Genomic DNA, 12,958 nt, shown 5'->3' with positions numbered 1-12,958 from the left:
TATGCTTCCCCCATAGCGATTTGAGACACTTCCATTTACCATAAGTAAATATCAAACTGATCTTGATATCTATATCTGTCTCATGAAATATACATACCATCTAAATGTGCCCAGATGATTAATTTACTGCTGTGTAATGATTAGCATAAAAATCTCATCACTGCAGAGAATAGAAATGTTGCCACTAATTGCTGGTTGGAGTGAACAATGTTTTCTGCATAGAAGTTAATGATGCATTGCAGCTCTTGAATGGGAAAACTCAAGACTTTTTGGGAGAGAAGATTTTTTCTCTTTTTTTTATTTTGCTAAATGTTAGGAGACATTGATCATATATAACAAAAAGGAAAAGATTTAATGTGATAGATATGTATAATAGAAAGGAAATTACACCTTTTGTAGTCTTCTGTCTACTGCAAATACATGGAAGCACTGTCCACACACACACTGTGGACCTTTTCATGGTCATTATTTCTGGAAACTCCAGCTGTTTTGCACAAAGGCATGGCCAGCTATGGGGCTGTGATTTGTAGTTACAAGTGTTTAATAAGTACATTGTGCTAGCACCTAATTAAGGTTTCAGATGCCTCTCTTCTTGATAATCGTGTTTGCACTTGAAGGAGGGGCCTTGATGACAGCCTTACATCCAACCCTGTGTCCAGCTTGCAGTTTGATTTCACTGCAGGACAGGTCAGCCTCCTGTAGTTTATGTTAAGTTTATGTCTTCTGGAGGGTTTTTTATTTTTCCCTTTATTTCTCAGCACTTGTACTGTGCCATAGGTAATGGGAATGACCAACTGACTGAAAAAACCTGTGTATTTTGTGCATTAGGGCTCAGGAACCGTGAGATGCAATTGAGATGACTCAATTGCACATAAGCCCATGGTAGAGAGCTCCATCAGGGCCAGCACTTGCAGTATCACTGACCTCTGTTGCTGGCAGATGAAGCTTTGTAACTAATGCAGTGAATTTTTGTCAGTAGTCATGGTTGTCTCCATAACTGTGTGAAAATCAGGCTTATGAAAACTAAAGAGGGAAGGCCTGGAAGAGGGACCACAAATGCCACAAAAAGAGCGAGATTATATTGACTCAGGAACTGTGGTTTCAAGTACCAATGTTTTACTCTGCTTTGCTGTGTGAGTTGGGGAACACTACCTAAACCTCTCAGTTCCACTGCTAAATACTGGTAGTGGTGTTTGGTGCTGGTGTTTGGTGTAGCCTCATTTAACAACACTGTTTAAAGACATTATGCAAGTAAAATCTAAGTTCATAGCAGAGGTGAGGTTCAGTTGGAGGAGAGGAATAAGAAGTAAACACCTTCCAGCTCCATGAGAATTCACCTGTAGAATGTGTCTTTTAGTAATTAGTTTGCATTCACAATACTTGCATTATTCACATTATTTGCATTTACTATTTGACATAAAAAAACAAAAAGAAAATTTCCTCCTTCAGATACTGCTGTTTTGAAATAGTCTTTCTTTGGACATCAGGCATATCAGTTTTAAATTAATGGTACTTTGCATCCAGCAATAATGTGGCACAATTGTGTGTGCTAAATGGTCACACAAAATGCCTTCTATATACATATATATATATATCATCTCACTACATTGAACTATCACACACATGCTAAGTATTTCACAGAATCAGGGGTGACACACTGGGGCAGTTTGGGAAAAGGGAATAGGTCAAATGATTTCCCAACAGCCATGTAGCCAGTCAGTCCTAAAGCTAAGTATAGTTTAGTTTCTGCTTCAGCCAATCTGTGCTGCCCATAAATGAGTTGCTACTTTCTTTTTATATTGCTGAGAAAACTTTGCAGCTGAAGTGTAAAATTTTGTGCAAAAATGACATTTTTCACTGATTATGGGCAATGTCTATGGACTGAACTCTTGGGAAAGTCTTCAAAACTGATTTCACTGAGGTTCTTTGTGACTCAAGTTATCATCTCTGGAATATGTCAGCTTGAGCTTTGTGAGTGTGATTATGCAATATTTTCCTTCTTCTAAATTGTCTATATATTTTGCTTCTTCCAGAGATATTATGTCAGTAATACAGCTGCAGAGAATGCATATAGTTAGTGGTACTTAAAAGCAAATTTCACAGTTCTTTTACACTTCACCATTTTTTTATTTTGCTTTAAATTTCTGTCAATGGGACAGAAAGGTTTCACAAATTTTTAATATGAGACACATTGCAGAGACTAAAAATCTCATTGCAGAGACTGTTCAAAATCTAAAAAATCTCATTGCAGAGACTAATCTCATTGCAGAGATTGTTCAAAAGCAGATAACAAAATATTCATAGCTTTTAATAAAGTGTCATGCTGATATTTCCATGGCTATTATTGAGCTTTAACTCATCAGGATGGTGAACTTAACAAGAGGAATTGCTAGAAAGGGAGTCGTGAGATATTTAACTACGTAAAGTTAAATGTTAATGCTTTACTCCTCAAAACTGTTCATTGTAGAAGTAGAGAAAACTAAAAATACCCACAAGAAAATGCTTGATTGTCTTCAGCAGTGATTCCCAGTGCTGAGTCCTGTGTAGAAGCTATTTTTAGCCTTTATAATGTAGCCTGAACTCTTAACATGAAATGCTGAGATGCAAACACACATTAGCTGTGAATTCCTATATTCCTTTTTCTCAAGGTAAACAGGATGCAGCCCTATTGGGAATTCAGCTCAGCTTTGGCATTGCTGTCCCTCCAAGCAGGACTGCCACTGGCTATGTAGCGAGACTATTGGAAGGATAACTACAAGGAGTTGAAAAAATACTTAAAATATTGGTCTTGTTAGATCTTTATAAAACAATAAAAGTATGGGGGAATTAATGCAAAAGTGCCTTTAGTTTGTTAAACAGCTGAACTTAGGTTTCAGCATATGCAATTGTTGGAACTCTTTTCTTTCATAAACAGTAGTGTCTTTAGGTATGAGAAGATAATAAATGAAGTAATTCAGTAGGCTCTGTATAAGTACCACATGTATTAAACCACAGCCTAATAAGTTACAAAAAATGTAACTTAGATCAACATTTGCCTACAGGAACTAACTTTTAAATATGAAGAGAGGATTAATTTCCAAGTTGTTAGAAGGAAACAGATGTGATAGAAGGAAGTTTAAACTTTTACTTTCAATACAGCAAAATCTCATTTCAGGTGTTCCACACAGTGTGTTTGCTAGAACTCATGGGAGGAATTAGAGAGGATGTGCCCAGCCTTCCCTGTTGAACAAAATTCCAGGAGTGCTTGCTGGCATCAGTAGAGGCTGCCCCTCCAGAGACCCTCTGGTCAGGGGCTTGTCCATCCCGTGTGTACTTGATAACACTGGGTGTGCAAAATTCCCAGAACTATGTAAGCTTGAATTTATGGGGTGAGGACCAGAAGCATTTATTGGGAATGCTCTGCAAGCAGTGTGTGACACAGCTGTTCCTGACACCACATCTTCATGTGACGAGCACAGAGTGAACCAGCTGTTGGCAGCTCAGCCAGCCCTGAGCCCGTGTGGCTCTGTGGGATGTGTGAGCACTCCAGGCTTCACATAGAGGAAGGAGAACTGAAGATTGCTGATGAGAGTCCAGGTGTTTGGTTGACCTTCTTCTATACCAGGAATGTGGGATTGTCATAGAGAATCTTTCTGTTCATGCCCTGGATGCAGAGGACCTTTGCATCCATGCTCCCATAGAACTAGAATAAGCAGTTTCCATACTTGGGGACCATCTGGAGGTGAGTACATTTTTTTTCTCTCCAAATTCTCAAAGTTCAGGAAAAGCTTGTGGTTTCAAGCTCTTTTTTGCCACCCAAGTTGCAGTACTTGTATATCTTTTAGATTTGGATTTGAAATGGATTTGTAATATACAACATTGTCATCACACTGTGGAATCACTGAAGTCTAATACTTTTCATGTTCCATATCTCTGCATTTCAGAGCTGTGTCTAAACAAGCAGGAACAGTAATGGCTGTCAGCAGAGTGCTTGACAATATCTTCAAAGCAGAAGAGCTGAGTAAACATTTGCTGTGTGTGCTCTATTAGGTGTCAACAAAAAATTTATTCCTCCCTCCCTCATCTGTGAAGTGATGGAAGGGGAGAATATTACTGCTCTGTGATTCTGCAGCAGTTAGACTGGCTGCTACAATGCTACTAAATCAGTTTGAGGCATAAGATTATATGAGACATCAGAATTTGGCAAACTTCAGGGAAATCACAAATGTAGCAACATTGTTTATTGCATAGTGTTTATTCACACAGTAGTGAGTGATCCTTTAAAACAGAAGTGTAAGTGGCTTATGGTATTTGCAGAAACATTCTGGTGACAAACTAAACCTTTGTAAAAGTGCTGTTACCTTATTGTAATATAGTGACAAAAGTAAAATTAATACCTGGGGGTTTTTAACTTACACTTTTAGATTCCTCTATGGAATAAAACCCATCAGCTTAGCTTAAAATAACTATAGAAAGAGTTCCCAGGTGTCCTTTGATTTACACTGGCTTAAAATACCAAGAAACAAAGATTGAAGCTCCAGATAAGCATTGGTCAACTCAGTAGGAATTTCTTCAAAAATATTTGTAAATGTGAGCATATGGTGTTGGGGTTTTCTGCAGAGTTTAACAGAGAAAGCAGTTGTATTAGACTTTTTCTTTTTCCCAAAGCAATCCTGATTTTGACAAAAATCCTATTGCTATTAATCTCAAATATTCGAACAAGCTCTAACTTTACTACCATGTTGTAAAAGTTTACTTTCTGGCCACGTTTTTTCTCCCTTTGAATAAATTCAGTTTGGTGGTTTTAAATTTAGACAATAAACCAGGAACTCCCAAGTTCTAATTCTGCTGTGGTAACCAGCTTGCTGGGTGGTCTTGGCACACCCTAAAGGTATGCCTTCTGTGTGGACTTAATTTGTTACACACTGAAAACCCCCCAAAACCATCTATTTCCTAGCCTGGATGCAGCCAGAAGTGTGGGCCACTGTTTTTTTCTAATGAGATGTGTTTTAAATTCACTCGAGCTGAAAACAGTTGAGATTTGGGCATTTTCTACTTTATGCTCCATAGGCGAATTAACCTTTCTGATGAATAACACCACAGCTTGGCTGAAGTATGAATATAGTTGTGGTCCATCTTCACTGTGGCTGAATTTGGAGTAGAAAAGGCATCAAAATGTGGTGGATTTTTGACCTCAAGACCAATGAAACCTTGGAGTTTGGGGGTATTTTCTGTTTATTAAAAACCAAACACTCTGCACATGAAATTACAGCTCTTTCCCTTCAAAGTTCTGTGAAGAAACTTCTAGAAAATAATATTAAGGGGAAAAACTAGAAAAGATTAGTACAAGAACTGTCGTGTATGGTAACATCATGAGCCTGAAAACAGGGAATATATTCCAAACTTGTGGAAGTGTGGAAGGTTTTTTTTCTCAAAGAGCAAGAGTTAATGTAAGTGCAAATTAATTTTAATAAAGTGTCTAATTTATTCTTAATTCAAATTAATTTTCTTGTGGTTACAGGAAATATGCCCTACTGGAGTCAACTCAGACAAAATTCAGCAGGAAACATCCCGCCCCTCTTCATTATCCTGGACAGAAATCTACACAAATCACAGAGATTCTGCTTCTGTAACTGATGCTTACTGAGCCTATAGTACAAGTAATTAGGAGTTATCCCTCATGAAACATTTGGAAGCTAGTGAAATGTCAGAGGATTCTTCTCCATGTTCAGTTTATTACAAATTCCTGTGCTGTCCTCTCAATTTTGCTTAGTGGATACAATTAATAACACTGAAGACTTCTCAGGGTATAAATTAGGGATTAAATTTGAAGTAATGCCAGTGGCTTAAAGAAGACAGTTTACTGATAACTTCGACTTCAAACTGCACAATATATCAATTATTCACTTTCTCATCTGTCAACTCTGGCTCTAGATGAGATACATGGTTTAAGCGGCATCTCTTTGGAAAAGGAAATTGCAACAGAACTTAGTAATATAAAACAGTTCTTTGGGCTTTAAGTGAAACAACTTTGAAACCAAAACTTTCTTTAAAATACCTATTGCCCCCAAATTTTTTTTCCAAATACCTTTTTCTAAAAGTCAGTTTCAGTTTCTGTCCCTAGTAATATACATATTCACAATCCACACAGCTGAAATAAATCAGAGCAGGGAGGACTCCCTCTTTTTGCTGCTACTAATGTTAGCAAAAATAGTGATTTAAAAAGTAGAAACAGCAATTGTATACAGTGAGTTTGAGATGCTGCTGTTCCAGGAATGAAAAATAAATTCTTGTATTTAGAATGGAAGAAAACGAAACATTTCTAGGGAAATGGGATGCATAGGCTAAAATAGCAAGAAGTGCAAATGGAAGGATGAGAAATTCTTACTATGCCCAAGGAAGGTAAAGTAGTGCCAAGTACCTGAATCACTTAAATATTATGGTAACTGGAAAAAAAAAACAAATGAGAAGCTGAAGATAAAAATGTAGTCAGTACATCCAAATAAAAATATGAAAATCATAATCCAGGAAACACTGCAGTTGTCTCAGATGTTGTTGAAGGACCAAGAGGTGGGCTACACCCATGGCAGGAAGTTGAAAGCAGCTTCAAGCAAACCTGAGCCAGCTGGATGGAAGAAATGTGTCACTTACTCATTATCTTTCATCACCCAAGAAGGTGAAACTGGCTGATCTCAGTGCACTTATATTAGAATTTTTGTTCAAGAGAAATTTGGATCAACAGTCCCTGATACAAGAGAATTTTTGGGTGAAGCTGTGGTTGGAAACTGCAGTATGTATCACTGCTGTAGCAGGGCTTTTCACCTTTTTCCTTTTGCTGAGGATTGTTTCATGAAGTCAATGCTGTGTCTCATCAAGGCTTAATTTAAAGTTTGAAATTGATTGTCATCCGATGATGTCCCCTGAGCAAGTTTTCTTTGCAATGAATCTTCTCTACAAACTTCTTTGGAGCTTGTAGCTTACTAGTGTGATAAAACTGGCGTTCAATGTGTTTTCACAAATTTCGTGCCCAAAAAACTTACCCTTGAACATGTCTTCTAGGAGAAAACTATGTTCATGCAACCACAGATGTTGATTGTTTGTATTACATATGAGGATTCCTCACTGAAGAAACAAAGAAAGCAAACTCAACTGTTTTGCTGCTTCTCCAGCCATTTGAGGTGGATGCCTCTGTGGAACCTCAGCAGCAGCCTGGGAATAGCAGGTGAAAGGAAAACTGCTGTGTGGAGAGTGAAGGCAAGGCGTGTCAGTCAGTGACTGTGCTGTGCTATGTGCCTTTGGTATGTCACTACAAATTCAGTATCCCAACATCACATTCAGAGGAGCTTTCCAAAAGCCAAAGGGCATTCATGGTTCACCATCCTTTATAAAGGATGTTCTGAAACACCAAAACCTGCCTTCCTTCCCCACAAAGGGCTTTGTCTGTTATCACTGCTGTCTAATGCTGTAGGTTGCTATCTAATACATGAATGAAAACAACAGGAATAGAATCTCACCAAAAATTATTTTTACACTTTAATCTTTAGAAGAAAATGATTGCACTTTTTTGTACATAGTTGAAGCAAAAGTTCTGCACAGAAAAAGCGAGACATTTCCTGGCAAAGAACGTGTGGTTCCATGAGATAAAAGGGAGGTGTATGTTATCTCACCACTGAATTTGCCTGAAGATATGTCTTATAACAAATTTCCCCTTAATGTTGTGACGATCCATAAATTCAGGTCAATTTAAATGGCCAGCCAGTCTGCATTTTAAATAATGGCTTCCTTAACAAACAGAAAAAATCTCAGAGAGCTCCTATGTGTCAGGTCCTCTGAAAGTCTCTTAATGGCAGTTAATAAAAAGAACTTCTAAATCAACACATCAGTTTCCTGGAAGCCAATGGAAAGTCATTAAATCAGAAGTGCTCTAATGCAAACTCGCATCCCTGAAAGATTTGAAGCGCTCACATCATGATCACTTTGTGTCTGGGGAAAAAGATGATCAAAACTTCTGTGAAGAAAATCAATATGCTATAACACGCTAATTTCTTCAAAACCAGAGTTTTCACAAGAAATTGAAAATCATTCCCTCCAAGTAACTATATTATTGGCACCCCTTCACAAAAAGCTGCATTTTCTCCCTAACTGGCTGCAGAGGGAAAGATTGTTTCATTTTGTCTTGAGAAAAGCCCACTACTATCTTTCCTTTGTAATATGTGAAATGAAAGGACTGTGCCTGGCACAAAGACAAGCACTCCTGTGAATGCACTGCAGATTGTTTTTCATTGTATTGTTAAAAGTCTTTATTTCTAACCTGTCCCTGTTTCCTAGACCTGATTACCAAAGCTCAACAAGACCTCAAACCAAACAAGGATTTAACACAACAACAACAAAGAAAACACAACTGTATTTTAAGACTTCAAAATACTTTTCTTTCCTCTTTCAAACAGCTATTTATTTACCTTTAAACACAGACAGCCTCTAAGATTGAAGCTGTTTGTATCAAAAGACTCCTCTCCATCCCTATCTTACAGTAAAGCCTTCTGAATGTTTGATATAAACCATAACATATTTATGCAGCTTTGTGGTGCTTTGTTCTGGTGCTGGTTTCATTAGCACTTGGCAAGGCTCCTGAAGTTTCCTTTTCCAGAGGGCTTTGTATGTTTTTCTCCAGCATCTTGATTCCTTTGGATTTGGATGGTGACAGCCTGCAAGCATCCCTTTAATCCCGACCTTGTCTTGGGATAATAAATTAAATATGAAAACATTTTAAAAAGCAGAGAAGAGTCTGTCCCTTGAGACTTCCCTATAGACAAGTGTGCTCTTTCTCTTGGCTTCATGAAGAATATATGGTAGAACAACCATAAAGTCCCTCAGTGGCTGTAGGTTGTATGCATCCCTGGTTTCATGTAAAGGCATAGGAGGTTTGGAAACCTGGTAAAGAAATAGATGTTAAGGCACAAAGTCTAGAATGCATGAAAATAGAGCTAATGTAACAAAGTCAGTTACATTCAATATGGCTTCATGTTTTATAGAGAAGACCCTACAATGTCTTTTATAGAGTGCATAAACCTGGAAATTTAATAAATTCAGACATAGATCTTGAATGCACACAGGTAGTCTGGCTCCACTAACAACAAAATACAAATACACTCTCTATTAGATCTAAACACAGTATCTTGCACCAACAGTGTAACACTCAAAGCTACACTCACAGAAAGTGGTATAAAATATACTAACTTCTCTGAAATTGAAACCTAAGTGAATTAGATTGGCCCAAGCTTTTGCACTTATTTGCACTGCAAATTTTAAGTTAATGTGAGATTTTCTATTCCTGCTAAGCCCCCTAAGGTTCCCTGCTGCTGCTGTGCTCATGGTCTGTAGCACTGGCTGCCCATTTGTGGGCAGGTGTGCTCGTGTTTGATCAGCAAACCTTATCTGATAGGGGTGACATAACAATACTACAGCAAAAAGGGTTCCAAAACTGTCCCTGGCAGCACTGAGAAAGGACCACTGGTGGCACATGCCCATGGCCTGGGATGTTTCTGAAACAAGAAGAGTTGTTCCAACATTATTTCTCTGAGAGGATTATTACCGTGCCTGAGTGGGTCACTGGTGGTGAGAGAGAGACGGTGAATCTTGTTTCTTGATCAGAAGGCTGATTTATTAAGATATTATATATAATACATTATTACTATACTAAATAGAATATAGAGAGAGGTTTGCAGAGCTGCTAGGCCAGGCTAAGAAATAGACAGAAAGAATCTACAACAAAGTTGTGCCCAAGGACTGAGTCCCTGGCTTACACTTTGTGATTGGCCCTTAATTATAAACAAGAAGCATGAGCCAATCAAGGTGCATCCTATTACATTTCACAGCAGCTGATAATAATTGTTTACCTTCTCTTCGGAGGCCTCTGCCCTCCAGAAGACACAGAAATCCGAAAGAAAGGATTTCTGTGAAGAAATGTCTGTGACAGGGGATAATTTCCAAGTGTGTTGTCCAGGCATGCAGGACATCAACAGCATCCAAGTGACCTGTTGGATGGTACAGCTATGGTGAAGCAGGGGTTTGGCACTTGCACTCTCCTACTTGATTGCTGGAGGTGGAAACTCTCCAAGAGCCCACAGAAAGTGTGGAAATGTTTGCACTGAGGGCAGACTGCCCAAAGGCACAAGGGCTGCTCAATAGGGCTTTTTGTGCCTCTGGCCAGGGAACTTTATCTTCCAGGAGTAAAACTGCTGCTGCTGCTGATGATGCTGATGCTGATGCTGATGCTCCTCCTCCTGCTCTTGCTCCTGTTCTTGCTCCTGCTGCTGCTGCTGCTGTGGCTGCTTTGGCTCCGCACGAGGGTGCAGTGACAGCAGAGGCTCCTTCCCCTAGTCCTGAGATAACCTGTGTCAACACTGTGACAGATCAGCTGGTACAGCAATAGTGTAAAGTGCACTCATGTGAGAGACCACCCCAATCTACTCTTTCATAATCTGGAAATTATTCCTTGGCATCCTTTCTTCTTGGCACTGGTCAAGGACTCAGCCCTCTGCAATTTTGCACACAAGAGAGATGGAAGTGAGTCCAAACACATACTTCAGGTTAATCTTTGTTTACTGTTTTGGTTTTTTAAAAGGAAAGCAGTTACAAATGATCTTCAAGGACAACTCTTTGTGATAGTAAAAGAAATAAAACTTATTTGCTACTGGAATAAAAAGATATGGGTGTGAAAGTATTCCATAGCTCATACCAGGCTGGGAGAAGGGGTGATTACTGAGAACCACCTAGAGGGAAACCTTTTTAGCTCTGTTAAGCCAATGTTAACAAAGTGTATAATAAAGTACTGTGTATTTTTAAGGTGATGTTCTAATAAGTGGGGGTTTTTTATCAAACGTATTAAATGGAAAACACAGATTTTGCTTGCAAATTAATATTACAAAGAATAGAATGTTTTTGATCCTATGAGAAAAGTCATTAGACATATAAAGGATATGTCTGGAGGCACATTCCTGACTTACTTAAGAGCAGTTGTGAAGTCTAAAAATATCAGATCACATAATCTGAGAAATTACTAATTGCCTTTAAATTAAAGTCAAGGCCCAGTGTTTTTTTAGCAAATAAAAAGTAAGGTTATGCTTCTTTTAATGTTTAGGACAAAATTAGCTGAGAGTATGTAGCAGATGTTTTGATTGAACTAGCAGACCTTTTTCCAAATGTAAAAGGCAGTGCACCAAGCAGACAGATAGTTCTTGGAAGAAGCAAATTGGTGGGGACAAGTGCTGAGAAAAGGAGTCTAAACAGGGAGATGGAACTGAGTTTATTCACCTTGTTCATTTAGTCCTCCCAGCTACAGATTCCTGTTTTCAGGTAAATAGAACTGTGCTCTAAGAGCTTTTCTATCTGTGTTGCTCCCCATGTAAGCAGAACCAGCTACAGAGCATGGCAGAGCCTTCAGCAGCAGTCCTGTTCACCTGGACCAGCACCATGTTTGGATGGTTTTTCACATACAAAAGAGAAGAAGAGAATTTCCCTTCTACCTTCTGTCTGGCTTTTTCTCATATCAAAGTTATCAAGGGACATAAATGCATCAGCTCAAAGGACAATCAGTCATTGCCAGTGGAAAAAAAACAGGCTGCGAGTGACAGCTGATCATGGTGTTTAATAAAACAATTCCCTGATTTTTTTATTCTTCTTGTACTGAGTGATAGATGCTGCAAAAATTGCAGTATTTTGATTTCTTTCTGTTTCTTTTACAGTACTTCAGATAAAGAAGAGAGCAGACCCCTCCAGCTGCCCTTCACCAAGAGAGGCCCATATCTCCCTGCATCATCTAAGAATTATTGCATTGACAGCTATCAACACAAGTCCTAAGCAAAGAAGCTTTCTTAATGCAATCTCCTAGAATCCAGGTCTTTTCAAACTGTGTCTGTTTTGGGACAGCCTACACACTTGAGAACAATTTTGAGGTTTTAATTCATTCAAGAAGTAGAACTGCAGAACTGAACTGAATGTACTGCAGAACTGAACATGCTGCAGAAATTTGCTTGGCCTGTGTAGCAGCTGGAAATACAGGCAGCTCCTATTGGAGATTATCAAAATACATGCACCCATATCTAGGCAGCAACTGCCAAGTGAATGCCAAATTCTTCAAAGGAGGAACAAAGAGTATTAATTATAATGAAGTAAATGGACCCAGAGTGCGTTAATAATGTCAAATGTTGGAAATTAGCTGGAATCTGGTGTATAGAGTGAATATTTTTGGTTGACTGGCTATGGCTTGTTCCACAGGAATAAGGAATGCCAAACAGCTGACCTGGTAAAGGTTTTTGTCCCCACTTGCCCTCTCCAATTTTTGACAACATTGTCTGTTTGGTTGTTTGTTTGTTTGTTTTCCACAGCTCTAACATATTAATTCCATTAGGGAGGTATTAAAAATATTGGCAGAATTAACCCAGTCATGTCTTTTCATAACACTCCTACCAAAATACACTGAAAATTAAAGCAATTTGAAACAATGAACTTTCATCCCTTCATCTCCTTCCCACAGCTGTACTCAAAATTAGAGTAAAACTGCAGGTCCTAATTACTGTAATAAGCTGTAATTCAGGTAGAAACCTGTGAATCACTCTCTTCCCTGGAACAGCAAGTCTGTGGATATATGTGGATGTAAATGCCATGCAGGAAACCCAGAACTAGCAGTATTAAAGTTGTGAAAGCAAGAAAACACAAATTATCAGCTTAGGCCTGTGTTTTGTGTGCTTGCTCTATCAGGCAAGCCCTGATCCAAAGAGGAGTTGCAAATGCAATTGGTCAAACCTGTAAGTGAGCAGATTTTACGTACCTGACCTCCAGAGCCTGCCTGGCTTTGTCCCTTGGACAAACATTTCACTGACTCCAGTGGGACCTTACCCTAGCCTTAACATCAGGCCTCATGCTGTAGAGCTGAAACTATAGTTAAATATCCACTAGCTGTTTGTTGTTGGAAGTTGTA

Source organism: Ammospiza nelsoni, chromosome 1, assembly GCF_027579445.1.
Source record: "Ammospiza nelsoni isolate bAmmNel1 chromosome 1, bAmmNel1.pri, whole genome shotgun sequence".
Lineage (NCBI taxonomy): Eukaryota > Metazoa > Chordata > Aves > Passeriformes > Passerellidae > Ammospiza > Ammospiza nelsoni.
The sequence above is the reverse complement of the archived record's forward strand: the minus strand, read 5'-3'. Positions refer to the sequence as shown.